The sequence below is a fragment of the Protopterus annectens genome, chromosome 2.part2, assembly GCF_019279795.1.
Source record: "Protopterus annectens isolate FY-2018-M chromosome 2.part2, PAN1.0, whole genome shotgun sequence".
Taxonomy (NCBI): Eukaryota; Metazoa; Chordata; order Ceratodontiformes; family Protopteridae; genus Protopterus; species Protopterus annectens.
This window is the reverse complement of record NC_056730.1, coordinates 543626932-543654924: the sequence shown is the minus strand read 5'-3', so window position 1 is coordinate 543654924 and position 27993 is coordinate 543626932.

The following is a 27993-nucleotide window of genomic DNA, read 5'->3' as shown; positions in this document are numbered from 1 at the left end:
CATAAAGGGGGAGTGACTACAGACCCTGGGAATTATCGCCCCATTAGCCTGACAAGTCTGATATGTAAGGCTATGGAGCACATCATCATGGACCTAATTAACAAGGATATAGGGAATCTCCAAACTCTAGATCCCACACAATTTGGTTTTGTGAAAGATAGATCATGCCTGCTCAACCTGGTTGACTTCTTTGAGTCAGTCACCAGAACTGTGGATGAGGGCAAGCAGGTTCATAAGGCCTACCTCGATCTGGTCAAGGCCTTGGATACCATTCCCCACTCAGGAATTATTGATAAACTCACCAAACTAGGCATCAACCCCTATGTCACTAGGTGGGTTGGAAATTGACTTACAGATAGAACCCACAATGTGAAAGTAGTGGACTCCAAGTCAGACTGCTGAACAGTCACGAGTGGAGTCCTACAAAGATCGGTCCTGGGTCCTCTCCTGTTTGGCATCTACTTCTCAGAAGTCCAGGCCAACAAAGAGGGATTCTGGCTGACCAAGTTTTCAGACAATAGCAAGCTGGGGGCCATTATTAACTCCCTAAGTGATGTAGACATCCTATAGAAGGGCCTCACTGAGACCAATGACTGGTGTCGAAACCATGGCCTTAAGTTGAATGCCAAAAAATGCATCATCATCTCCTTTGGAAAAAACTCAGTTCCTGCTAATTACCACATCGATGGGATACCACTGAATACTGAAAGCATTATAAGAGATATGGGAACACAGGCTTGCAGCAACCTCTCCTTTGACCACCAAATTGCCACTGTGGTCAGAAAGTCCTTCTATGTGGCACATCACATTACCAAGGGTTTTGCATCCAGGAAGAAAGAGGTCATCATCTCTCTCTACTCTTCCCTCATTAGGCCAATCATTTGGAATAATGGCCTATTTGGCATGTACCTCACTAGATACATGCAACAGCTGTAAAGGCCACAAAAGTACCTTACAAAGAGGATCCTAGGCCTTAAGCATATGTCCTACATGGACAGACTCAAAAAACTCCAGCTATTTTCTGTCTCATATTGTCTACTAAGAGGCAATCACTAGACACATGCAACAGCTGGAAAGGCCACAAAAGTACCTTACAAAAAGGATCCTAGGCCTTAAATACATGTCCTACATGGACAGACTCAAAAACCTCCAGCTATTCTCTGTCTCATATTGTCTACTAAGAGGCGATCTCTGCTTGGCTTACAAAGCCATGTCTAACCCAGCTCTGTTAGAAATGCTACATCTAAAGAAATCCAAATCCCTCTGTACCACACACTCCAGAGACCTCAGCCTCATTACCACAATCAACAGAACATGCTGGAGAGACAGGTTCATAACACAGAGACTGCCCATGCTTTGGAATAGACTTCCCATACATGTCAAACAGAGCACCTCACTGGCCCTCTTCAAGAGAAATCTCGATGAGTGGATGGAAATTATAAAGTTCAGCCCGGGGATCACTGCACTGGCTCTACTTGATAGAGGCACTTGGAACTATCATCGGGTGGCACGATGCCAGGGCACTTCTATGGCCTAGGCTTGTAAAAGCTCCAGGGCAATTAGCCTAGTACACACCTATGAACCTATGAATGCACATTGCTACTGCTTACCTACTCCCAGTTTTTCTGTTTGGAGTATCAGCTTACAACTGAGTCAATCTCACCTACTACAGCAGTATTATAATAAAACCAATATACCCCACAACTAATATCAGTTTTTAACCCTAAAGCAACTCATCTGGACTGCCCGTCCTCACTCCCTAGCCCATTCCCCACTTCTACTCTCATACTCTTATCCACAGTCTTGAGAAATGCCCAAGCTTGTCCAGTATACTACTACAGTACTCACCAAATAGAACCTTATACTCAGGTGAAAGCATATAGTAAATGCAACCAGATCTGACAACTTAGAAGGTTATTCTCTCTTCTCCTGAGATGTTTCAAAAGTGTGCACAGCATGTCACTCTTTTTAAGACTGGTCAGTTATCGGTTAAATAGCAAGTGAAGCAACATTGCATTGATCATGTACAGCTCATCTTGCCCTTCTTCTACTCCTGGATCAATACATATCTGCTCATTAAATTATTACTTCATTTATTTTTCTCTCTGTTGTCCTTCCTTCCCTCTTTCTCTCCCTAACTCCAGTGAGCCTAAACCCTCACCACATCCTTTCCCCAGTTTTCATGCTTTTCATTTCTAAACTTTGACAACCCCACTTTCTAATGTCTGTTGCTAGTACAGAAGCATAGCTGGCTCAACCAGCACCCTGAGCCAGTACATTCTTTCTACTGGCACACCAACCAGATGGACAGATGCATGATATGCCCCCCACCAACTTAGCCACTCAGGTCCAGTTTCTGTGCTCAACCCCCAACCCTCGTTCAACTTATTTTATTAAAAAAAAAGAAAACAAATCTGTTGTTTTATTTTAAACTGTAGCAAACCATTTGCTACAAATGTAGAAAACAGTTGCTACAGTTTATACCCTGCCTGCATTTGCTACAACTGAGACCCCACATGGAGTGTTACAGCATCAGGGTTTGACCACCAGTGCAATACCGCTGCATTAAAGAAAGATTAGGATCAGCTGGTACACTTGCCCCTTTCATACCACACTAGCTATGGTTATGCTTTTCACCATGGTAAAATTTTAGTGTAATAGTTTTCTAGTTTGTCTTGTGCAACTGAATTGTTTTATTTTGTGCCTAACATTGGAAGGCGCTTGTATTCCTTATAATTCATTACAGGTGATATGTTAACTATCTCCAGCTGTGCCAGACTAAAACTAAACCTTTGTTTCATGAATCATTTAAACTGTGAAATGTTTACTGTATTGGAACTTTTCTCTCAAGGCCTTTGCTGGAAATGGTTTTTGCATCTGGCTATTCTGGTAAACAAATGTAACTAACTAAATAAATGTTATATATATATATATATATATATATATATATATATATATATATATGTATATATATATATATATATATATACATATATATATATGTATATGTATATATACCTCAAATGGCTGTTTCACCGAAACTGAAATGGCTAGGCATACTTTCACAAAATTGCTTTTCACCGAAAAAGCACTTTCACTAAAGTATGCTGAAAATTAAGGGGAATCGTGTGAGAATGGCTGTTGCTGAGATCGTAGTACAGTGCGGATAAGGGAATATTCCCTTTTTCCCACTGTAGTGCGATCTTGGAGTGAGAATATAAAAGTAGGGGGTGTGTGGGGGACATAGGGGGGCTTGTCTCCCTACGTAAACATTAGTTGTGTGTTTTTTTGTTTTTCTATTGTTTTTTTTTTTTTTTTCTTACTGTTTTGAGGGACTTTAGCGAAAGTGCTTTTCTGGTAAAAAGCACTTTCGCTAAAGTGTGTTCGATAAATGTGGTTTCAGACTTTTGAACTTTCATTCAATAGTCCTAGACCTATACACATATATATATATATATATATATATATATATATATATATATATATATATATGTATATATAGATATAGATATAGATATATATATATAACATATATATGTATATATAGGTTCATAGGTTCATAGGTTTATACTAGGCTATCTGCCCTAAGGCATTTATAAGCCTAGCCCAAAGTTTTGTGGCTTACGCCACCCCTTATATGAAAAGATAATGTGCCCATTAGTTTGTTGTGCCTCTGTCCAGCAGTGACACAGAGATTATTCCCGGGGTAAACCTACGATCTCCCATCCACAGGTCAAGATTTCTCTTGAACAGAGCCAGCGAGGTGCTCTGCCTCACATGGACCGGGATTTTATTCCACAGCATAGGGAGTCTCTGAGTGATAAATCTATCCCTCCAGCATGTCCTATTTATATCCGTGCTAAGGTTTAAGTCGCTTGTTCTAGTGGTTTTGGTGGATTTGGATTTTTTGAGGTGGAGCATGTCCATTAATTCCGGGTTGGACATGGCCTTGTATGTCAGGCACATGTCACCTCTGAGCAGACGGTATGCAACTGAATAGAGCTGGAGTTTCTTCAATCTGGCAGCATATGACAGATTTTGGAGTCCCTTTATCCTTTTGGTGAGGAACTTTTGGGGTCTCTCCAATTGCTGCAGATGTCGGGTGAGATACATCCCGAATGGGGCATTGTACTCGATCATTGGTCTGATAAGTGAAGAGTACAGGGGAACAATGACCTCACTAGATCTGGATGTGAATCCCTTCATGATCAGGTGGGTAATGTAGAAGGTCTTTCTAACCACTTTAGCAACGTGAGTGTCAAAAGAAAGGCCACTGTCAACCTGGGTCCCCAGGTCCCTGATAACCTCTTCTGTGCTTAGTGGATTGCCACCTATATGGTAGCTTGGGGTTACCTTGTTTTTCCCGAAGGGTATGACTATACATTTTTGGCGTTTAACTTCAGGCCATGGCTCTGGCACCAGCTATCTGTTTCCGTGAGTCCCTTCTGAAGGATATCCGTGTCCGATGCACTTTCCACTATGGCCCAGTTTGCAGTCATCTGCAAACTTTGTCAGCCAAAGTCCTCCCATGTTGGCCTGTACTTCTGAGAAGTAGATGCCGAACAATAGGGGCCAAGGACCGAGCCCTGTGGGACACCACTTGTGACCGGCTTGGAGTCTGACATAGCGCCAGCAACTCTAACCCTGTGGGTTCTGTCCTTAAGCCAGTTTGCAACCCATCTTGTGACATATGGGTTTACATTTAAGCTGGTAAGTTTTTCTACAATACCCGAGTGGGGTATTGTGTCGAAAGCCTTTGCAAGGTCAAGGTAGGCTGTATGGACTGCCTTTCCCTCATCAATGGCCTTGGTGACTTTTTCGAAGAAGTCGACCAAGTTCAAAAGGCATGATCTGCCCTTGACGAAGCCAAACTGGGTCAGGTCCAATGTCTGCAAGTCCCCTATATCTTTGTTTATGAGCTCCATTATGTGTATGCCCATTACATCACAAGTGGAGCTGTTACAAGATAGCCACAGTATTCTTTCACTTTGGACAATGGAGCACCTGCACAAGCACATTCTTTTAGATGAAGTCCTGTTTGCTACACATCACAGCAGTCAGGTAAAAATACTTTTCTCATTTCAGTCTTCATTCAGGATTTGGAAGACATATACATAGGCCCAAGCCTTAAGGTATCTCTCTATTTCATTTCCTCTAATTTAGAAAGTACTGCTCAATCCAAAACAAACATCCATCTAATTCTAAGAGGTACGTCTTGGACAAGAAAAATGTTATTCTCTGCTAGTTAATTGATCATGTTCCCATCAAGACCACAACATTTTCCCAGCTCCTTACAGACACAGTTAAGGGTAGAACTTCACAATATCTAACACTGATTCTGTTATTTTTTATTAATTTTATTTATTTAACTATTTAATAAACTCATAGTTGGGCGTGTCACCTGACACTTTGCCATGAAGTAAGCTCCACACAGCACACATGACATTGAAATATACAATAAGAAAATGGAGTATGCCTTACATTTGGCCTCTCTCCCCCAGAAAGAGTAAAATTATATTAAATTACAGAAAAATAAAAAAATATGTTACAGGATAGCATTGAAAACAACAGGCTGTTTGAAGATTAGCAGCACTTAGACATTCATTCTTGAATACCTAATTTTTTCTGACAAAATTGACATCCACTTAGCTTAGTTTTCAAGTCTTCCAAAGCTTGCTAATGGATATTGTGTGGTATGGACATTTGGCCCCTAATGGCAGCTTTTTCCACTCAATGTTTAAATATTTTAAGGAAGCCATGAGTCCCTTAAAAAAAACAATCTACATTCAAAAGTGTAAGTAATTTGTTTCTTGCACTATGACATAAGGTCTGTATCCATTACTATGTCCCATATTAAGGATATTAGATCATATGAACAATTTATCTTATTCAAGCATAGATTATTCATTAATAAAGATTCATTGCTTGGCAATAGCTGATGTTATGTTGTCCTATCTCGCCTTCATTCTTACACTGATGGGTTCGGAGCCAATCCTCGGCTCCGACTCGGCTGAATACTTAGCTGAAGATCTCAGACTTGGCTTGTGGCAAGACGGTATCCCACAATATAGTGGTGCAATTCCCCTGATTTTGTTTGCCGCTTTACGAGGTTGGATGTGCTCATCTTGGCCGTGGCTAAGTTGTGAAACTTTTCTTATATTTCTTGTCAAAAACCTAATACTTTTGCTGATATATAGTTCTTTCAACAATATATTGTATTCATTGGCTTCTCTTTGCTGTTTCTACCTGTTCAGAGATAATGTTTTCCTTAGGCACGGCTTTTGCCATTGCTTTATATGCCTTGGTATCCCTGTAGTGGTAATTGTTATTTGTTTGTTGTAGTTGGTTGTGTCTTATAGTTTGTTGGAGAGAAGAAACAAGTTGATTCTTAAAGGGCTTTTAAAACCCTCCTTTGAAGAGGCTATTCATAGCTCTTCCTCTTCTTCTTCATCTCCTTCAAAAAAAGCTAAATCACATAAAATACAATCTCCATTTGCATAAGCTCATTTGGAGCCACCTGTTAAACTACCTAAAATGACTAAGGCTACTACTTCCTCAGCTCCACAGTCTTCAGAGCCATCAGAAGTCATTATGATTGGCAGGCCTGGTTCTTCGGCTCGAAAGCCTTCAAAGCCACAAGATACATCTTCTCAGAGCTGGTCTATTGAAATTTCCCCGGTTTCTCCTCCCTTGAGATTGCCTATCCTCCATAGGTCTCAATCTCCTTCATTATCTTCCAGGTCTACAAGAAGTTTATCTGATGAGGATGTGGAATGGGTGGTATGTAGACTCCTTAGGTTGCCACCGCTGACTAAATTGTTCTCGGCTCCAACCCATTTGGTTTCGGAGCCCACTGTGCCCACTATTCTTCCTCCTCCAAGCCAATCTGGTCCTTCGGAGCCGGAGTGGTCTGTGCCATCTTCTGTGGATTTGTCGGTTCCGGAACTCCTTTTGGTCTCCTCAGAGCTGGCTTCTGCTCTGACTCTCTCAGTGCTGTCTGGTGAATCTGGGAGCCAGGATTCCCTGATCGGCCCGGGGGGATTCTCAGCCCCAATCTTCGGTGCCGAGCTTAGCCCTTGGAGCATTGGTTCGGGTTTGCTCGGCTCCTACAACAGCCTCGGGTCCGGTCTCGTTGGCTCCATTGCCTCCATCTGTCTCCTCGAAGCTGGGGGGAATCTTCGGAGCTGGCGGGATCTGCCTTTCAGCTGATGAGGAGTGTGTTGTCTTCCCATTCAGCACCACAGAGGGTTACCAGTACTCTTCCCCCCAAGGCACCGGCTACTGTCTCAGCACCACCCATTCCTCAAGACAGCAGAGACCCAAAGCATCAGGATCCCCCTTTGGGTGAACCCCTCTCATTTAAGGCCTCCTCAGAATATCCTTCTGAGGAATCACCTCGGAAGAGAACCAGCAAGAGGAAGCATGTTGACTCCCTAGATGAGTCCATTACTTCAGACACTGACCTCGATGAGTCAGAAGGGTCCCCAAAGTCATCCTCTGATGATATCTCATTTGTAGATATTCTTGAAATCCTAAAGCAAAGAGGTGGCTGGCAGACCACTACCTCTTCTGATGAGAATCCAGTGTACCTGAAGGCTTTCGGGTCTCAACCTTCAGCCTCCTGGGTGTCCCCACCTTTAGACAAACTAATGGAGCTGGTTAGTCGAAAGGTATGGGAGTGACCTGATGCTTTGGAACCGGTCCCTCGGAGGCCAAACAAGTTTTTGTCAGCTCCTCTGGCAAAGAATTCTTAACAAAGGGAGTACCTGTATATGCTATGGTGGTGGCAGCAGCCACCAAAAAGGAACTTGCAGAGATTTCCTCGTCTGTTCATCCTCCGAATAAAGATTCAATGATGATGGACAGATACGGGACGTGTATCTTTTCTTCAGTGACTTTTTCTCTGCGATCACTGAATTACTTATCCCATTTTATGAGGCTACAAAGAGATCTCCTGAAAGAGCTAGGAGATACACTACAAGGTTCAGTAGCTGCGGAGCCAAATGAGAAGGTCTCCTCCCAGCTTTCCACCTTAAATTCTATTGTCAACTCCTCCATTAGGCTTATATCTTGCACAGCAGATGGAGCGAGCAGGGCCGCGGGTTCCGGAGTTTCCCTTAGGAGACACTCCTGGATGCGTTTGTGTAATTTTGCAGAGCGCTTCAAGTCTACCTTTACCAACACACCCTTTAATGGCTCCTCACTCTTTGGACCTAAAGTAAAAGACACTCTAACCCAATGCGAGCAGGAAGGGAAAACTCTCTCTCTACCATTGGAGTATGTTTTTCCGTACCTTCAAGACCTTATCCCAAAGGTCAGAAGGGCAGAAAGATGTGGTTCAAATGATCCCATAGATTTGTCCAGGATGCATGGGCTGATACCTTCTCCAGGGGCAGAGGGGGAGGTAATAATGGTAGACACCACCCCAGAGGTAGAAGGGGTCCGGACAACCAAGGTGAGTGTGATTCATTTCATGGACAGCCTTATCAGTGCTCCTGAAAGGAGGCCCGGTGGCTCTACTCTGGAGGCAGTCGGGGGACATTTGTCAATGTACCCAGAAGCCTGGCTAAATATCACAAATGACAAATGGATACTAAACATAATATCCAGAGGATACGCCATCCCCTTTTGCTTACCTGTCCCAAAGACCAAAACACTCCCAGATGTTCCACACAATCTAAGGGAACAAGCAACTATAGAGGTCCTAAAGGTGCTCCAAAAAAGAGTCATCCAAGAAGTCCCCCCAGACCAAATAGGATTCGGAACTTACTCAAGATTCTTTTTAATGCCAAAAAGAACAGGGAACTGGAGGCCCATACTGGATCTAAGCAAGTTAAACAAATCTGTCAAAAAGTCAAAGTTCCAAGTGGTGACTCTGCACCCTATACTTCCCTTTTTAGTGAAAGACAATTGGATGTGCTCAATAGACCTTCAAGATGCTTACTATCACATAAAAATAGACAAGACATCGAGAAGGTACTTACGCTTCCGGCTGGGAGCCAGCCATTACCAGTTCAGAGCTCTGCCCTTTGGTCTCACTACAGCCCCCAGAGTGTTCACTAAATGTATGGCAGTAGTCACGGTTCACCTGAGACATCTAGGATTCCATGTGTTTCCCTGTCTAGATGACTGGCTCCTGTCGGCCACAACCACGCATCTACTCCTGCAAGCCAGGGATCTAATGCTGGACATCTGCAACCAATTTGGCATTACAGTAAATTTGCAAAAATCTGCCTTGTTGCCCTCTCAACTTATTACATTCATAGGCCAGAACTAGACACCTCATTGATGATGGCAGGTCTTCCAGCAGAAAGGGTCACAGCTCTCAAACATCAAATTCTTCACATCCTTCCCTTGAACAAAGTTAAAGTAAAAATAATTCTCCCTTTATTAGGAACAATGGCCTCCACGATTACTCTAGTTCCTCTTGCTAGAAAGCACATGAGAATACTTCAATGGCTATTATTCTCCCAATGGTCTCTTCAAGAACTTCCAATGTCTCTCCTGATCAGGATAACTGAAACTTGCAAGAACGACTTGAGATGGTGGATGCATTCCACTCATGTGACAATAGGCAGACCCTTTGTTCCACCTTGACCAATAGCTACAGTGACCACGAAGCTTCCCAGACAGGCTGGGAGGGGCATTATCTAGGAAGAACAGTCCAAGGTACCTGGCAAGATCACGTGACTCACTTGTATATAAATGTTCTAGAGATGAGAGCAGTGCTTCTTGCATTGCAAGCACTTCAGGACTCTCTCCCTCTAGAGACTATTGCAATCCACTCAGCCAATATGTCAGTGGTTTGGTACATAAACAAGCAGAGGGGAACCGGATCTTACCCCCTTTGTCGAGAAACCCTAAGAGTTTGGCAATGGGCAGTTTCTTCCCAGCACTTTCTGATCCCAATGCACATTCAGGGGAAGTCCAATGTGATAGCGGACAAGCTGAGCAGAGCAATCATTATGCCTCAAGAGTGGTCTCACAATCACAATGTAGCGGAAATGATTTTCCAGACATGGAGACAGCCTTGCCATGATTTCTTTTCCACTCCCATGAATGCCGAGTGCAGCAACTACTTTTCCCTAGTTCCCCCTCCGAGGGAGACACTGAGAGATGCTCTTGCTCATGATTGGCCCTCGGGACTTCTATATGCCTTTCCACCATTTCCTCTCATACTCAGAGTAATTAAGAAAGCACAAAGCTCAGGAAGCAGGATAATTCTTATTGCCCCTTACTGGCCTCGCTAAGTTTGGTTCCCCTTCCTCTGGTCCCACCTTCAGGACAAGCATTGGATTTTGGACCCAGTACAAGATCTCCTGACTCATATATCAGTGGAGCTTTATCCGTCTCTCCACAGCCTCAAACTGACAGCTTGGCTGCTCCACTTCCCAATTTATTCAGGCTTCACAATTTCACTCCCACTGTCAGACATATCTTAATGTCCTACCATAAAGTTTCCATTAAAAAGCTTTATTCTAGCAAATGGAAGATGTCTTCCCTATGGGCTCAAGATAAAAACATTGACCCTTTTTCTGCACCTATTCACTCCATTTTGGAATTTCTGGCAGAACTCTTCCAACAAGGCTTAGCTGCAGCTACCATCAAAGTTCAACTTGCTGCAATTTCAAATTTTCATATTAGCAATACTTCTAACTTAATGTCACACAGGTTGTGTAGAGCCTTCTTAAAAGGTGCTTCTTTACTGAGACCTCCCTTTAAGGAACCCCTTTCTCCCTAGGATCTAAATTTTGTCTTGTCCCATCTCACTTTACCTCCCTTTGAGCCTTCTCCGTCTTCAGACCTTAAGTTCCTCTCATGGAAGACCTTATTTCTAGTGGCTATAACTTCCACTTGAAGGGTGTCAGAACTGCAAGCCCTTTCTGTTAAACCACCATATTTGATTTTTCATAAGGAGAGGGTATCCTTACGCACTAACCCTTTCTTTTTACCTAACTTTGCTTTTCCAAACAATATAAACCAATCCATAGAACTCCCAGTATTTTTTCCTCAACATAGCAATAAGGCAGAGTACAAATTACACCAAATGGACGTGCACAGACAACCCAGATTCTATTTACATAGAACCAAAGACTTCAGAAAATCTGACAATTATTTGTATCCTTTTCTGATGCAAAGAAAGGATCATCAGTTTCAAAAACCACTCTTTCTAATTTTCTTTCAAATTGTATTACCTTTATCTACAAATCTAATAACAAGGCTCTACTTTTCAAAGTGACGGGTCTTTCCACTAGAGCATTGGCTACATCATCTGCTTTCCAAGCCAGAATTCCTATAGATAATATTTATGCAGCAGCTATATGGTCTACTCCACATACTTTTATTACTCATTACAAAGTGGATTTGGCCTCCAGGGACTGGGCATCGTTACATGGTGCTAAAAGGTATACTCCCGTGAGCCACCCAGGATAAAAATGCTAGGGAAGCTGTCCCATCAGTGTAAGAATGAAAGCGAGATAAGACAACATATAAAGAAGTTATGTACTCACCATAACGTTCCATGCTTGTTGTCCATCTCGCCATTCGTTCTTACGAACCCTCCCTCCTTCCCCCTGCCATGGACTTCTTGTGGACCTGGTAGATTTTCTATACCTGAGGGGCTCCTTGTCTCAGCTTGTTTCTTCTTCCAGTATGCTTGGCATGGACTTACATATTGTCTATATGTATATGTGTGTTAATATGTATATAGTGTGCATATTGCTCAGTATTAGCAGCAAACAAGATCTGGAGAATTGCACCACTGCATTGTGGGATACCATCTTGTCACAAGCCATGTTTGAGGTCTTCAGCTAAGTATTCGGATGAGTCAAAGAACCCATCAGTGTAAGAATGAACGGCGAGATGGACAACAAGTATGGAACGTTATGGTGAGTACATAACTTCTTTTTTTCCTACCAGCTTTTCTACAGATGGCAAAACAACCATTAGTTAAGGCCTTCATGAAAGGAGTTATTCACTTGCAACCTCAACATATCTACAATTAGGACTTGTATGATATGGAAATTGCTCTCAAGCTGATCAGAAGGCACTGGATAAGATTGTTAAACAGGCCACAAAAATCATTGGCTCCAATCTTCAGTCCCTACAGGATATATATTGAAACAGATGCTATGGTAATGTCTGAAAACTATTGAGGGATATACATCATCCGGCACATGGACTGTTCAAACTCGTGCCAACAAGGAAGTTCTACAGAAGCATTAGATGCAGGAGTTCCAGATTCCATAATAGCTTCTTCCCACATGCTATCAGACTGCTGAATAACAAACCCATAGCCTAACACACTACATGGGTAAAACATTATTTATGTGCGATATGTCATTGTTGTTTACATAAACTCTCTAAATGGCTCACTTCATATGTCTCTATCTGCACTAAGAAAACTGTGAACTGTAAATTTATGGTATATATTGGTGGTGGGTAAGTTTACGTGTGCCTCTCTTATTTATTATAGTACTGTTTTTTGCATATTCTTATATTTCTACCGAGTCTATTCCTGCTGTACTATTTGTTGCATTTCTGATGTAAATAGAGCTTTTAAATTTATTTTACTTTATTTACTTTTTTGTATCTTTTTTTATTTATTTAATTTTTATTAATTTAATTTATCAGCCTTCTGTAAACAATTGCTCATATTGTATGAGCCTGAGTATCAATATTTCGTGCAGTGATGCACACTTTTTTCTCTATGTTGATCTGTATGACAATAAAGTTTACTCTGACATCTACTCATTTTAGACATGAATCCAGCTCCAACTTTAGAATGATTGGCATATTTGCTGATCTGTCAATGTCTACTAACTAGGACGGTGCTGAAAACTAAATTGAATAAATAAATGGGCCCAGGACAGATCCCTACAGGACAAAACAAATGGGCCCAGGAAAGATCCCTACAGGAGAAAACAACTTACACTTGGCATAACGCGCTACTGTGTGCTTTTGAGCCTGGAGGTAAAATGTCATTCTAAAAGAAAGGTGAATGAGAAATCATAAATTCTTTATGGGCAGCATTATCTTTCCTCCAGATTCCATAAAAATGGTTGAAATGCTGCTGCAGCTCCAAGGCGAGTACCAGCTGTTGGGTCATGCCTGAAATTCCATTTGTGCTTTGTGCATGGATCTCTTGTACAGCTGTATGATCTCACAATTACAATAAGAGGATGCAGGAAGTATAATAAATGCTACTGAGTAGTATGTTTGATAAACACGATGTTGTGCATGGCAGGCTATGTTTAAGATCATTGCATACACTGCCTTTTTCAAGTGTCTGTGGTCTGTTGTACCTTTTTTTATCAGAAGGATGAAAAGTATTGTGTGATTTTATTCTGTTCCATTCTATTTGATGTTTTTCTTCTTCCGCCTGTACTTTCCCATTAAATTCTCCCATAACAAACCACATCCCACTGTCTGCCATTAGACTATGTGCACCCTGTATGTATTTGCCTTCCTTGGTTTATGTATGCTTGTCTGTTATCTACAGAATTGCCTCCTAAATAATTTCTACATCCTGTCACAATCCATTCTCTGCACTATGCAGTTGGGGGCCATCTTTTCTCAAGTTCAACTGCCCACCTGTTTTACTATGAACCTATGTCCTTTCCTTGAAATGCTAGGTTCCTTATACTGCTGCTACTGTCAGATGGTAACGCAGTGCAGTCCGTTAACATAATGTGTTATGAAACTGCATTTTGAGATGGATTCACAGAGTAAGGCATGCAAGCAGCAGTACCAACTTTGATTGCATCTCCTTAAAGCAACAAAACCTTGGGTGTGCTCTATCTACCATCTTATTAGTGTGTGTGTGTGTGTGTGTGTGTGTGTGTGTGTGTGTGTGTGTGTGTGTGTGTGTGTGTGTGTGTGTGCGCGTGTGTGTGTTGGGGGGGGTGATGATTGTTTTGCAGAATTAGGCAGTCACTATTTCTTTCATTGTTGCCCCATCTCTGTTGTTGAGTAAAAATATACAACCATGTTAAAGTATTATCAATAAATTACTAGTGTGGGATGTGGCCAACCCAGCTAAAGATGACAACAACTATGTCAATGGACCCCAGGAATTAAACTCAGTTTTTCCAGGTTTAGGTACCCTAGATGGTAAATGCAAAGAAGAGTGACAGCACTCAAGATTCCTTGCTGACTACATTTATAGCTGTGTCCTGTAAGATAAAATATGTATAATGTTTGATTTGTTATTTCTGTTGCATTATGTAGAAGCCTATCATATATATATATATATATATATATATATATATATATATATATATATATATATAAAATAAATTACTTGTGTACTATGCACTGTTTCTTATATACTTCCAGTGACATATTATATTTGCAAGTACAGCATTACATATGCATGCAAATACTAAATAAACATTCAAAATGCAAATAATTTTATCTCAACAGTTCTCCAGAATTTGCATATCTATACATATTTATACAAGAAAATGTGTTCAGCTGAGTAGAACAATGTGATATAAGGGGAGTATTTGAAAGATATTCTGAATACACTTGGGTTGCCAAATGAAAGCGTTTTCCATATCTATGATGTTTTATAAAAATTAAGCAGCCTTTCGAACTGTATGAACAGCTGGAGCAAATAATGAGTTAGGAAGGTGGTTAGTGATGTATCACCCAAGAGAAATGCAGCTTTAAGCAGCTTTAATGTGTCTTTTTTCAGTTTTAGTTTGGTTTTACTGGTTCTTGGTAGAACAGAGACATTTGTGGTATGTTGTAGATAAATACTATAGCATTTAAGAGACATTCCCCCGGATTCACTAATCCTCCATGCAGGACTACTCTAGTCCTGCACAGAAGCACCAGTTTAAGAGGAGGATGGCAGCGTGCCATGCATATTAAGGAAGGCACGCTGCCTGAACACCTAATGCTACAAGGAGTGTGGATGAGTGCAGTGGGTGTGGCTGAGAGCAGAGCTCTCAGAATAAACATGCCCCTGCAAAGTAGAACAGAAGAATGTGTACATAAAAGAGTGAGACCGCACATAAGTGTCCGCATATCCCCACCAACAGTCCCCATGTGTTCAACAGCAACAGTACACCGAAAGAAAACATGAAGAAACCCTTGTAGTAATGTTTTTAAAACTCCAAGTACAGCTAACCGTAGGTACACGGGTCTGCCCATCGCGTAGCTATGGATAAAGCAGCATGAACGGCTGAAGAGGATAACAAGAAAGGTACAGCAAATGAAGCAGCACAGCAATAGTGTAGTGGTCAGAGCATCCATCTAAGGAGGAGGCATTCCCGGCTCGAGTCCCACTGCACCACATACCATTTACCAAGTGTAATCTGTATACGAACAATTATGTAAATTTTATTGCTGTAGAACCTACCAAATAACAATTAAATGTGAACTGGAGTACTACATGAAATGCACATGTGAAGAGTCAGTACCAGAATGAATAAGTCAGCAGTAAGCAGGTGTAAGAACAGATAAGTAGAAGTAAGCAAATGTAAGCAATAGTAAGCGTGTGCAAAAGTGTATGGGTGGGGTGAAGCACCGCCGACACAGATCAAGCAAAGGAGACGCTAACTGCATGTAATACACTGTGACCGGAAGTCAGCAGTGTTAACCTCTGGGCAAATTCACTCGCAACCGCTTGAAAGTGCCTTAAGCACACCGTATCAAATGGCTAGTGTCACGCGTGGGTCTGTGTATACTAACGGAGTCAGTTGTAGGTATCATACGTGGCATAAAAGGATGGCCGGTATGCACACAAAACACAGTACCCAGCAATACCAGTCAACATTAGCAGATATGTAGCTAAAGAATTAGAGGTATATGTGTTCGTATGAATACCCATAACTATATAGATATATAGGTTCATAGATTAGTACTACGCTAAATATCCTTATGAGACATTTTAAGCCTAGACAATTATCCTTTGTGAGACTCAAACTCCTGTACATCCTCCCTCTGTAGAACAAATGTATACATACATAGATAGACATATAAATAACAACCCACAAATACAGATATGCATATGCAGACACCCATACATCCACATGTTTAGATATATATACAGCAAAATGTATATATATATATATATATATATATATATATATATATATATATATATATATATATATATATATATGTATGCGTAGATATACACAGATATATACCTATGATAAGATGATAAGATACAGCACCCAAGAATGACATATGTTCACAGACCCTGCCAATGGAGGTGAGGGGCCCAAACAAGAAACGTGTAACACGTAACATGACATGCCACCCCCCCCAGCCAGACAGAGGAAACATACAAACAAACCCACAAACAATGTAAACAGTCCACTGCTCCCCAGACCACAGGTAGGATACAACCAGGAGGGGACAGTGGACCCATGAAATCTAATCTTGGAACAGAGACAGGAGCGTCCCTTGCGGGACACCCAAAAAATTGTCATATTATGGGAGGAAGCCCATGCGACAATCTATCAAGGCAAAGTGTGTACATATCCAGAATACAAGTGTGGGAAAGCCTGATGACCCATGGGTCGCGACAACGTACGAGATGGGTCCTGTGAATTGGAGAGTGGGCAGTGTATAGTGCTATGTTTAGACCTGACCTGCACCCACAGTAAGGAATAGTGCTGTAGAGGAGGTGCGGGTGGGGGAACTATGGGTAGCTAATTATGGTCTAGGTGTGCAGGTTTTTGCTGGAGTGGTCTATACGGACAGCCCCAGGGATGTAAGCATTAGTTAGTGTTCATTGGGCAGAGGCGACAAACGAGCAGCCACACCCGCTACAGGTACCGCTGCAGCAAAGTCTATTTTACATGGCAAATAATGGAATAACCAGATGTAGATGTATATATGTCGAGGTATGTGTGTGTATATCTACCCATAGCTACATGGAGATAAACCTCTCCCTCTCCATAGTACAAATGTATACATACAGAGACAGAATACATATAAATACCCACATATAGATATATACATATGCAGACACCCATACACCCATATGTCGTTAGACATATATATATATATATATATATATATATATATATACAGCAATATATAAATATATATATATATGCATACATATACAGATATATATGTATATAGTTATGTAGCTCTATATATATGTGTAAATACACACACACACACACACACACATATCTATCTATATATATATATATATATATATATATATATATATATATATATATATATATATATATACATATATATCTATAGATATATATATATATATATATACATATATATCTATAGATATATATATATATATATATATATATATATATATATATATATATATATATATATATATATAGATAGATATACATATATATATATCTATATTTATATAGATATATACACATATATATATATATCTAGGCTATGATACAGGAGTTCCGAATTACATATGTTCACAGGCCGTGCAAATGGGGATGAGGGGTCCAGTCAACAAGCGTGTAACATGTAGCATCAACCCCGCCCCTCAGCTAGACCGGTGAAACATACAGACACACAATAAAAGTAAACACACCACTGCTTCCTGGACTACAGGCAGGATACTACCAGTGGGAGAGACCTGCCAAGTCTAATCTTGAAACAAAGACATGTATGTCCCGTGTGGGACACCTACAAATTCAATGATTTTCTGGCTTCCTGCCATTACACCGATGTCCAACAGCAGGCCACACATGTTCCCATTTATAAGGTAGGGGAAGCCTGATGATCTATGGGGTGAGACAACATATGTGATGGGTCCCGAGAAGTGGGGAGTGGGTAGAGTGTACTGGTGTGGCCAGACCTGACCTGCACCTGGAATAAGGAAGAGTGCTGAAGAGGATGTTCAGTTTGGGAACTATGGGTATGAAATTATGGGCCTAGCTGTGCAGGTGTTGGCTGGAGTGGTTCTATGTGGACTGCCCCAGGGATGTACGCAATAGTGTGCATTGGCCAGGGCTGCCGCCCAACAGGCAACCACTCCCACTACGAGTCCCACTGCAGCACAGTCTATTGTACATGTCAAAGAATGGAATAACCAGATGTAGATGTAAAAATGAAGAGGTGTGTGCGTATATACACCCATACCTACATGGAGTTATATCTCCCCATGTCCGTAGTACAAATGTATACATACAGAGACAGAATATAATTAAATACCCACATATAGATACATTCATATGCAGACACCCATACAGCCATATGTCGTTTTAATATATGTATATATATATATATATATATATATATATATATATATATATATATATATATATATGTGTATATATATATATATATATATATATATATATATATATATATATATATATATATTAATATATATATATATATATATATATATATATAGATATGTAAAAATATTTATGTATATTTGTGTGTAAACATACACATATATATATAGCTAGGATATGATACAGCAGTTAAGAATTACATATGTTCACAATCCGTGCCAATGGGGGTGAGGGATCCAATCAACAAACGTGTAACACGTAGTATCAACCCCCCCCCCCCAGCTAGACAGGTGAAACATACAAACACACGATACAAGTAAACACACCACTGCTTCCCAGACTACAGGCAGGATACTACCAGTGGGAGAGACCCACTAAGTCTAATCTTGAAACAAAGACATCAATGTCCCTTGTGGGACACCCCAAAAACTGATGATGATTAGAGTCAGTCCCTGTAATGATTTATCTAACCAGGCCGTGTACGTACATGGACCAGTAGGTTGGCAAGCTTGAGGGCCCATGGGTCGAGACAACGTACGACATGGGTCCCGAGACGTGGAGAGTGGGCAGTGTGTAGTGGTGTCGTTAGACCCCACCTACACCCTCAGTAAGGATGAGTGCTGTAGAGGAGGGGCAGGTGGGGGAACTATGGGTATGCAATTATGGGCCTAGTTGTGCAGGTGATGGCTGGCGCAGTTGTATTCGGACTGCCCCGGGGATGTGATGTGAGTAATATTGCGAATTGGGCAGAGCTTCTGCCCATACCCTTCAACCTCTAAGAGCAAAACCTCTGGACAGAACCTAAACCATTGGGGGGAAAATAAGGACAGAAATTAAATATTCCAATTACAACCTTAGAAAGCTGATAGAATAATAGGTTATGCATTAGCAGGACTCGTCTGAAGGATGTGGAAACCCAAACACTTGTCTGTATTTAATGACTTCAGTTCCCAGGTATTTGCCAGACAGGTGCAGATTGTAAGAGGAACACATCAAAATTATGAAGCAAACTCTAGACAGTCTGCGGAAACTGTACAGTCTACAGGTATGCTTTTGCCTAACGGGCAGCCATTCCCGATATGGGTCTCACTGCAGCACAGTCCAGTTTACATGGCAAAGTACAGTATAACCATATGTGTTTTTGCATAACCGACTACACAACACCTGTGAACACATGGTCGCAGCACCCCACTGTAGGCATGCAAGCCGATCTAACTGGCATTGCAAGGTATTACTGTTGTCCTCACCCCCACCCAGGGGTGTGAGTGTCCAACGCAAACACCAAATACAGTGTATATGCACAGCTGTTGTCGTAGACAACATGGCCAGCTGTGGACCTTCCCTGCAGCTGTCCTGCACATCCCTGGATAATTCCCTTACTAACTCCCCCCTTTTGCCCCATGCACACCACGTACCTATCAGCCCCTGTTCCATTTCTATTAATGTTTACGGTTACATGTAGGTGACACCCTCTTCCCCCACTATATTGCCAGTATCTGGAACCCCAACCCACATGTAGTATCACAGCTGTCCCACAGAACACATGTAAATAACACATGAAGGAACACCACAAGCACACTTGGATCAGCACAGGCTCCTCACCTTGCGAAACCCTCCCCCCAACTCACACTCTATACCATTACATCAACTAGTGAAACCGACACCTCTTTATCCTGCCTTGCATACAAATCCCAACATCTGACAAACCTTCCTTATTGCTCCCCATCCAATTATACCTATGGGCTACTAGACACTTACAATGTCACCACCACTACCTACCTACCTACTCCTTAACTAGTCCCCTCAACTGTACCACACAGGTATGGAATAACTACACCTACCCCAAATACCAGCATGTAACCCATCCAGACCTGATAAAATGGAATCCAACTTCACCTTAAATGAACCTTTGTCAACAGTCATACCTGACATGTAAACATGACCTAAGCATGGATAATACTGGCATGTTAACATAAACTAAGCATAAAGAATGGGAGATGCAGCTATGTTACGTCTGTTACCCTCTAAGAATTTGAACACCCCAGTATTAATTGGATTAAGTAGCTGGGGTCAATGTGGAGATCTACTCCCCAGGCCACTGCTGACAATGGACAAGCAGACAGTTGGATTGTTCCGGCTGACAAATGTGAACTAAATACATGAAGTTGTGCATGTGTATGCAGGAGCAAGCGGGTGTAAGCCAGTTTGGCCGCCAGTATGCAATTACCACATTGGTGAAGCAATGTATAGGCTAACTCAGTGCATGACGTCGCAACCAGATGTAAGCAATGCTGTGCTTCAAGAAAACCAGTGCATACCTGCCTACAAATGTTCTACAGTGCATTAGTCACTCTGCAGCCAACAGCAGTTGTAGTGGCTATTAACAAAATAATTTGCACTGCCAGGTTGCAACCCCCCAACCCTGCACACTATAGTCAATGTGAGTTCCACAAAGCCATGGCAGATACACATTCAGCTGCTGTGATCACAAACACAACATCCAGCACAGTCATCCAACAGTATAGGTAATGTATATAAGTGTGTAGATTAATACAAGCACACATGTATCCATTGCTCAGCCACAGTATTATGAGGAGATTATGTGCATCACAGAACAGTCCCTGTCCACTCATATTGTGAGAACAGTAGTCCTGCATAATACTGAAGGGAATAATGATATATGGTGCACACCGTGGGTGTGTGTGAGCATGCTTCATGCACAGTATCTCACTCCTGGGGTGTTGGTTCCGTGGAACTGGGAGATGAGGCTGGCCAGGTGTGTGAGCAAACCGTTGCTACACATAACTCTGGCAGGATGCTACCAGTGGGAGACACACTGTAGACCAGCTAGGTCTACTCTTGACACAACAACAGGTCCATTCCTGGTGGGATGAACCAACAGTTGTGGGTTACATCGATTTCTCCACCAGTACTGGAGGAGGATCAAGGGAAGGCTGGTACATACATGGACTAAATGGATGAAGAGCCTGCAGATGCTTGGGATGGGACAGTATACTGGAGGAGTACCGAGACGTGCAGAGAGGGGAATGTGTGGAGGTGTGGTATGGCAGGGCTAGCAACTGGGGAATGGATGGATGCAGTGTACATGGAGCTCAGGGGCTGGGGGATGGGAACATGGGCATGTCATTATGGTAGACATATGCAAATGAAGCAGAACAGCAATAGTGTAGTGGCCAGAGCATCCACCTAACACGCACGCATTCCCTGGTCGAGTCCCACTGCAGCACATCCTATTTACCATGTGAAATCCGTATGTTAACATTGTTGTGCTGTACAACCTACTTAATAACATTTATATTTGCACAGGAGTACTGTCTTAAATGCACATGTGAAGTGTCATAATGACTAAGGCACTAGTAAGCAGATGTAAGCGCATAACAGCAGTAGTACACATGGATAAGCAGTTGTAAGCGTGTGTACATGTATTTGAGTAGGGGTAAGCATTGCCTACATAGATTGAGCTAAGTAGATGTTAGCTGAGTGTAAGGAAATGCAACCAGAGGTTAGCATTGCTTAGCTCTGCGCAAACCCGCACACACCCGCGTACAACTGCTCAAATGTCCCTAACTCCCTCTGTATCCGACAGCCAGTGTTCTGCCCTGAAACAAAATATACAGCCTCTGCAAGGCTCAAACCCAGGACCCTGCACATCATATACTACATGATTTACCAGTAAATCATGGCAGATGTACATACACCCTTATTTCACATACATATCGTCCAGCACAATCAGTCAATAGCACAGGAAATGTAGTAATATCACACTACACAACCTCTTAATGCATGAATCCCGGACATAGTGCATCATAATGTGGGTACATATAGGAATATCTGTCATATCTTGCTCTTCTACACTTATAACATTGCAAGTTACACAGTTATATGTAGTAGAACACATATATTGATGGAGATGATAAGTCTGAAACATGTACGTGTTGGCACAAATGACTGACCTCAGCCCTAAGGTCATCCATGTCAATTGCCAAGAGAATGAAGTGCAGGCCACACATATAGGCCGAACATGCATGGACATATGGACATATATACATCTGTAAATGTAGACAGACAGCTACAGGTATATATATGTGTATGTATGACTCACAAATAACCATATAACAGCAATTGTACATAGACAAATATGTTCAGTGTATGTTGTTGTGTCTTTCGGCTTTTCCTGGTTAGGGGACACTACAGCGGAACTCCGGTCCGCTAATGATTGGCAGTAGATTTTTACGTGCCGAGTTGCTAGCTCTGACGCACAACCTTCAATGAAGGTACGCCCATTCACGCCTGTCTCCACACAGAAGACGCTCTAGCTGAGAATCGAACAGGACGTCTTTTCTGTGAGGCAACAACGCTACCGCAGCACCACTACCGCATGTATATATTTATATATATATCTACATACATACACACATATATATATATATATATATATATATATATATATATATATGTATATATATATATAAATATATATATATATATATATACACATATATGAATACATATACATAGCTAGAGCTATATCAATGTCTAGTTCTATCCCTCTATATATGGGGGTGTCACATATATAATTATGCAGATATACATATATACATATATATATATATATATATATATATATATATATATATATATATATATATATATATATAAAGATAGATGTGTATATGATTTCCACATGGGAACATACTCCTGGCCCACTCCATACTGCATAACAGACCATAAGCACAGTTAATGGGGCTGGGGGCACATATGAGGGGCACCTGGTAGTTACTGCTATGTAACCCCCCCAGCCCTAATGGATATGCTGTGCAATCCAATATCCAGCACATGCAGTACTTGACAGCAGTACCCACCACAACACATCTACAATGCTCCAACAGTAATCCAAGTCACCTGTACATGTCAGGGCAATATCTGTATCATATCATGCAGATAAGCCATTGTATCCCAGGGAATGTACAATTTTGAAGGGGTACACATTACAATGGTACAGATATGCACACACATGTATACATTGACAATCATGTGCAGGTATATATATATATATATATATATATATATATATATATATATATATATATATATATAAGATATATGAGATATATGGGTATATACACATATACACAGACAAAGGGTATTAGTAGCCATACATATGTAGAAGTAGTGTGGACGTACTGGGTGCAATATATACCCCCAGCCACAAGCCCTGTAACTGGTACCTGTGACATGTGCAGTGCGGCAACCAGCCCCACAAAGGGGATACTTACGTTACACATATATCCACTCACAATTCAAAGGACATGACACAGCACACAGGTATGTATACACAGACACCCTTTATTTGTGTACCATACAATAATGTCTGCCATTACTGACAGCACATAAATGTTGATGTATATAACCAGTGATGGATGCAAGGCCCACACAAAACAGTAGATGCAGACAGTGCGGATATATGACATACTATGTTGTCCAGGCCAAGGCCTTCAATTTGTACAACAGTAGACAAGGGATTTGCCTGCATGATAAGTAACAATCAACAATATCAGATGTAGGTCAGCAGCCTCCATTTACACCCTGTAGTCAAGCCCTAGGGGGACATTCATTACTTATGGTAATGTCAATGTAATTGTCACATGTATGGACCCTGACCAACAAATGTTGTGGGAGTCCACGCTATGACTGGGATGATAGTAGGAATGCTAGCAGTAATTAATGATAGGCCATTACCTGACAACCCCTAACCATAACACAGCAGGACAAAGCCTGCCATATATGTAGAGGACAAAGGCAGGAATACAGGGCCATACTCGAAATATTGCAGTTACACACCATGAAACCTGCTGGTGTTACAGGATGTGTTGCAACATACCTTATGTAGGAATCAGGGACACGAATGGATATAGCCATGTACTGCTAGCACACAACACACACACACACACACACACACACACACACACACACACACACACACACACACACACACACACACACACACGCACACACACACACACACGCACACACACACACACACCCTGTAACACCAGTACTATGCAAAGTATTACACCACTCTACTCACAGTCTGTCTGTATGTCCTGATCCTCCTACATATATGTGGCTGCCCTGAGTGTGCAGGTTCTCCTGTAACAGGTATTGTTACTTGCTGTCTGTAACATTGATGCCCACACACAGGAAGGATGTCCATCACACAAAGAATGTACAGGGAATACGCCCACATGATGTAGGGATTCATAGTGGGTCGTTGCCATGACAGTGGTAATTGGAAGTACTATGCATGTGTACTCAGATATATATGGCTATCTGGATAAGTACATGTCCAAATAGTTCCACCATATGTCCTGGACATGGAGTGCAGCCCTACCCGAGCCCATATAGTCCCAATGTCGTAGTGCAAGGGGATGTCAGGTATGTATAGCAGGTATATTAATAGACATTTGCTACTGTCATTGGGATTGTCTTCACAGACATGGTGTGTGTGGAAGGTGACATCTGCTCATAACATATGTGCCATTGGCTACTGACAGACATCCTAAGGTTATCATCGTACAGTACCTGCATATATAGCAGGCTCAACAGTCATGTCACAGCACAGGGTAGGATACACCTGTGTGACAGTGCATAACCACAACCAATGTGAACACAGCCACAGCCACATAACTCATATGTGCCCCTCACAGAATGACCCTACATATACTGGGCCTTTACACAGTTTTGGTCTGATGGCTGTCTGTGGTATGGGACATGTGTGTGTATGGCCCTACAAACATGTACAGTAAAATGGTGCCATACAGTGGGGCAGCATGTAACATCAGATAGAAGGGGAGCTAGAACAATGACATCTACCACAGTATGTACACAGGCCACAGTACATATTAACAATACACACACTGCTGATATTCACCATCACTACACAGACCACAGTAGTATATAAACATCCACAGAATGTCCAGGTTATGGCATGAAATGTAACCCCTACTGTACATGACGTGTAGCAATCTGATATATCTCTGGGTTGTTATCAGATATGATGACACTGTTAATGGTGTACAGCACATATGCACCACTTCATGCACGACATATGTACAAAGGTTAACAGAGGTGTGGCTGACAGCACATACACAGGGCCAGTATAGACATGTTGCTGTGATACCCTCATAAATCTACCATTGTAATGGGGTTTGTTGCAACATATGTCCAATGATGGATATGTAGTCAGTAACTGTCATGGCCTTCACCATCAACAGACTGCAATTCTCACACTACCTTCTGCATTCCACAGATAAATGCATTGGGGCTAACACATGAAACAAAAGGCACAACACTGCCCAGTCTGCAGATGACCCTGCATATGGGGATTCCTCATATACATGGTACTGACATGGCAGGTATTGCAACATGTATGACAGGCATATCCAGACAAACACCATTAAACCAGCATTACTCCATATGCAGTATAGCAGCATTAACAGTCTGTAGTCAGGTCAGGCACATCCCCCTCCTGTTTGTTGCCCTCTTTCCACAGTGTATGTTGCTAGAGGTAAATCCCCAACCCATCTGAGATGCTGTTTGCCAAATTACAGTTCTAGCTCCTGCTCACAGTGTCAGACAAGGGCCAACACCACCAGGATGTTCCCAGGTATTGGAGTGCGTTTCCATGCAATTGGCTATAGGAATGTTACCACAGCTGTTCCACATGCAATCAACTAGGGGAGGGCTGCATTTCATGCAGAGGCCATCAGCTCATCATGAGCATCACTTAAAATACACATGCTGCTGCCTAAGCAAAGCAGGTGTGGGCATCCACATCCACCAGAGAGGGAGTGGGGGAGGCAGTCAGAGACAGATACATGCCAGGGAGGGGTGGGAGGGTAAAACTGATGCATGTTTGTGTCACACACCTACCAGGTATTGAATCCCTGCCAGCTATGTAGTGCTATCACAGTTTGATGCTGTTATTGGATGCGCCACATGGGTTATCTGGTGGAAAGCACTCAGAACATATATGTGATGGTGAGTAACATCTGCAACAGGGATACGGTAGATATACAGTAGGTGACGTACACATGCCTGTCTGCATGAACAGGTGCCAGTGTCAACAAAGGCACACTCACACAGGGACACACACACATTAACACACCTGGCAGGGCCATGAGTGCAACTCGTCACTAGTGGGATTGCCACAACACATAAATGTGCAGGGAACACATGCACCACATGGGTCATACGGAGGTCGTATGGGCAGTGAGTATGAGGGGGTGTCAGACATCAGGCAGCATGCTTTATTGTGCCTGGGGTGAGTACTGCATGTGGATGTGGACATACACACCATACAACACACACATGAACACACAGGGTGCCAGTTCGGACATGCATGGGTTAATGTCTGCATGGGTGTGTGGTGGCCAACAGTGCCAGCAGGCTATACAAGGGTAGGCGATGGGTATACCTTGGCATCAGGCCACATGACAATGGTCTACAATGTGACACAGGCCTGTAGTTTCTGCATTTGCCCACACAGGTGGGTACTGCATCCCTCATCCAGTCACCTGGGTGACCATTGTGTGTGGCCAATGCTGTGCATCACTTGCCATGTATGTGTTCCCTAATCTATGACTTGGATGGTGTCTAGGATGTGCACACCTCCCACATGCATGTACAGTGACATGTGGAACTGTACCTGGGGTGTCTGGCCCATGCTGTGAACACAGGTTATCTTTAGATGTGCCAGTCTTGCCCACCTGTGGCAGGGACTGGTAATGGTCAGCAGGTTTACCCTGCACTTACATTGATATCATGCTAACAGCATTCCCTAATGTCAGTGTCATCTGTCCATACAGGGCATGCTGTCAGTCATGGTATGTCCATTGTGAGTCACATGTAAAGGCACAGTGGGGTTGCTAACTGTGATTGGCTGGCCTTGATGTCACATGTATGGGTATGGCTTTGCACCCCAGCCTCTCAGCTATTTACATCTGTTATCCCTGTATGGTTGACATTGCGATGTATAGTAGGGCCACCATAAATGAAATTAGCAAAACCCCTCCACATTGCCCACAGGTGTCACATACTCACACCCACTTCTACACAGGATATGAGTTACACACACACACACACACACACACACACACACACACACACACACACACACACACACACACACACACACACACTCACATACCTGTTATGTCTGGGAGTAGAATCCCTACCTAACTAGTTTACTACACTACAGCACTATGCAGTTATAGTAGGCATCACGGACATTACTGAAGTACATCCTCCCCAATGGTGTGTTTCATAATTAATGACATCAGCAGGATTACCAAAGTAGGGCATTTGTAATGTACTGCGAGTGAGTAGCCTATAATGCATTGCTCCATACACAGACACTGAAACACACACAAAACATCCAGAACTGCCATGGATGGAGATGGAACACTACCACTGTTCTAAATCACACTACAGCAGTACGCAGTTACAGAATGTGCTACAGAGATTACTGGACTATCACTTTCCCAGAGGTGTACTTCTAAGTGACTGACATCAGCAGCCTTGCCAAAGTAGAGTATTTGTATTGTACTGAGTGTGAATAGCCTAAAAAGCATTGCTCTCTAACTCAGTCAGACACACACAGATTCACACACAAACTTGCCAGGTTTGGGGTTTGAACACCTACCTAACT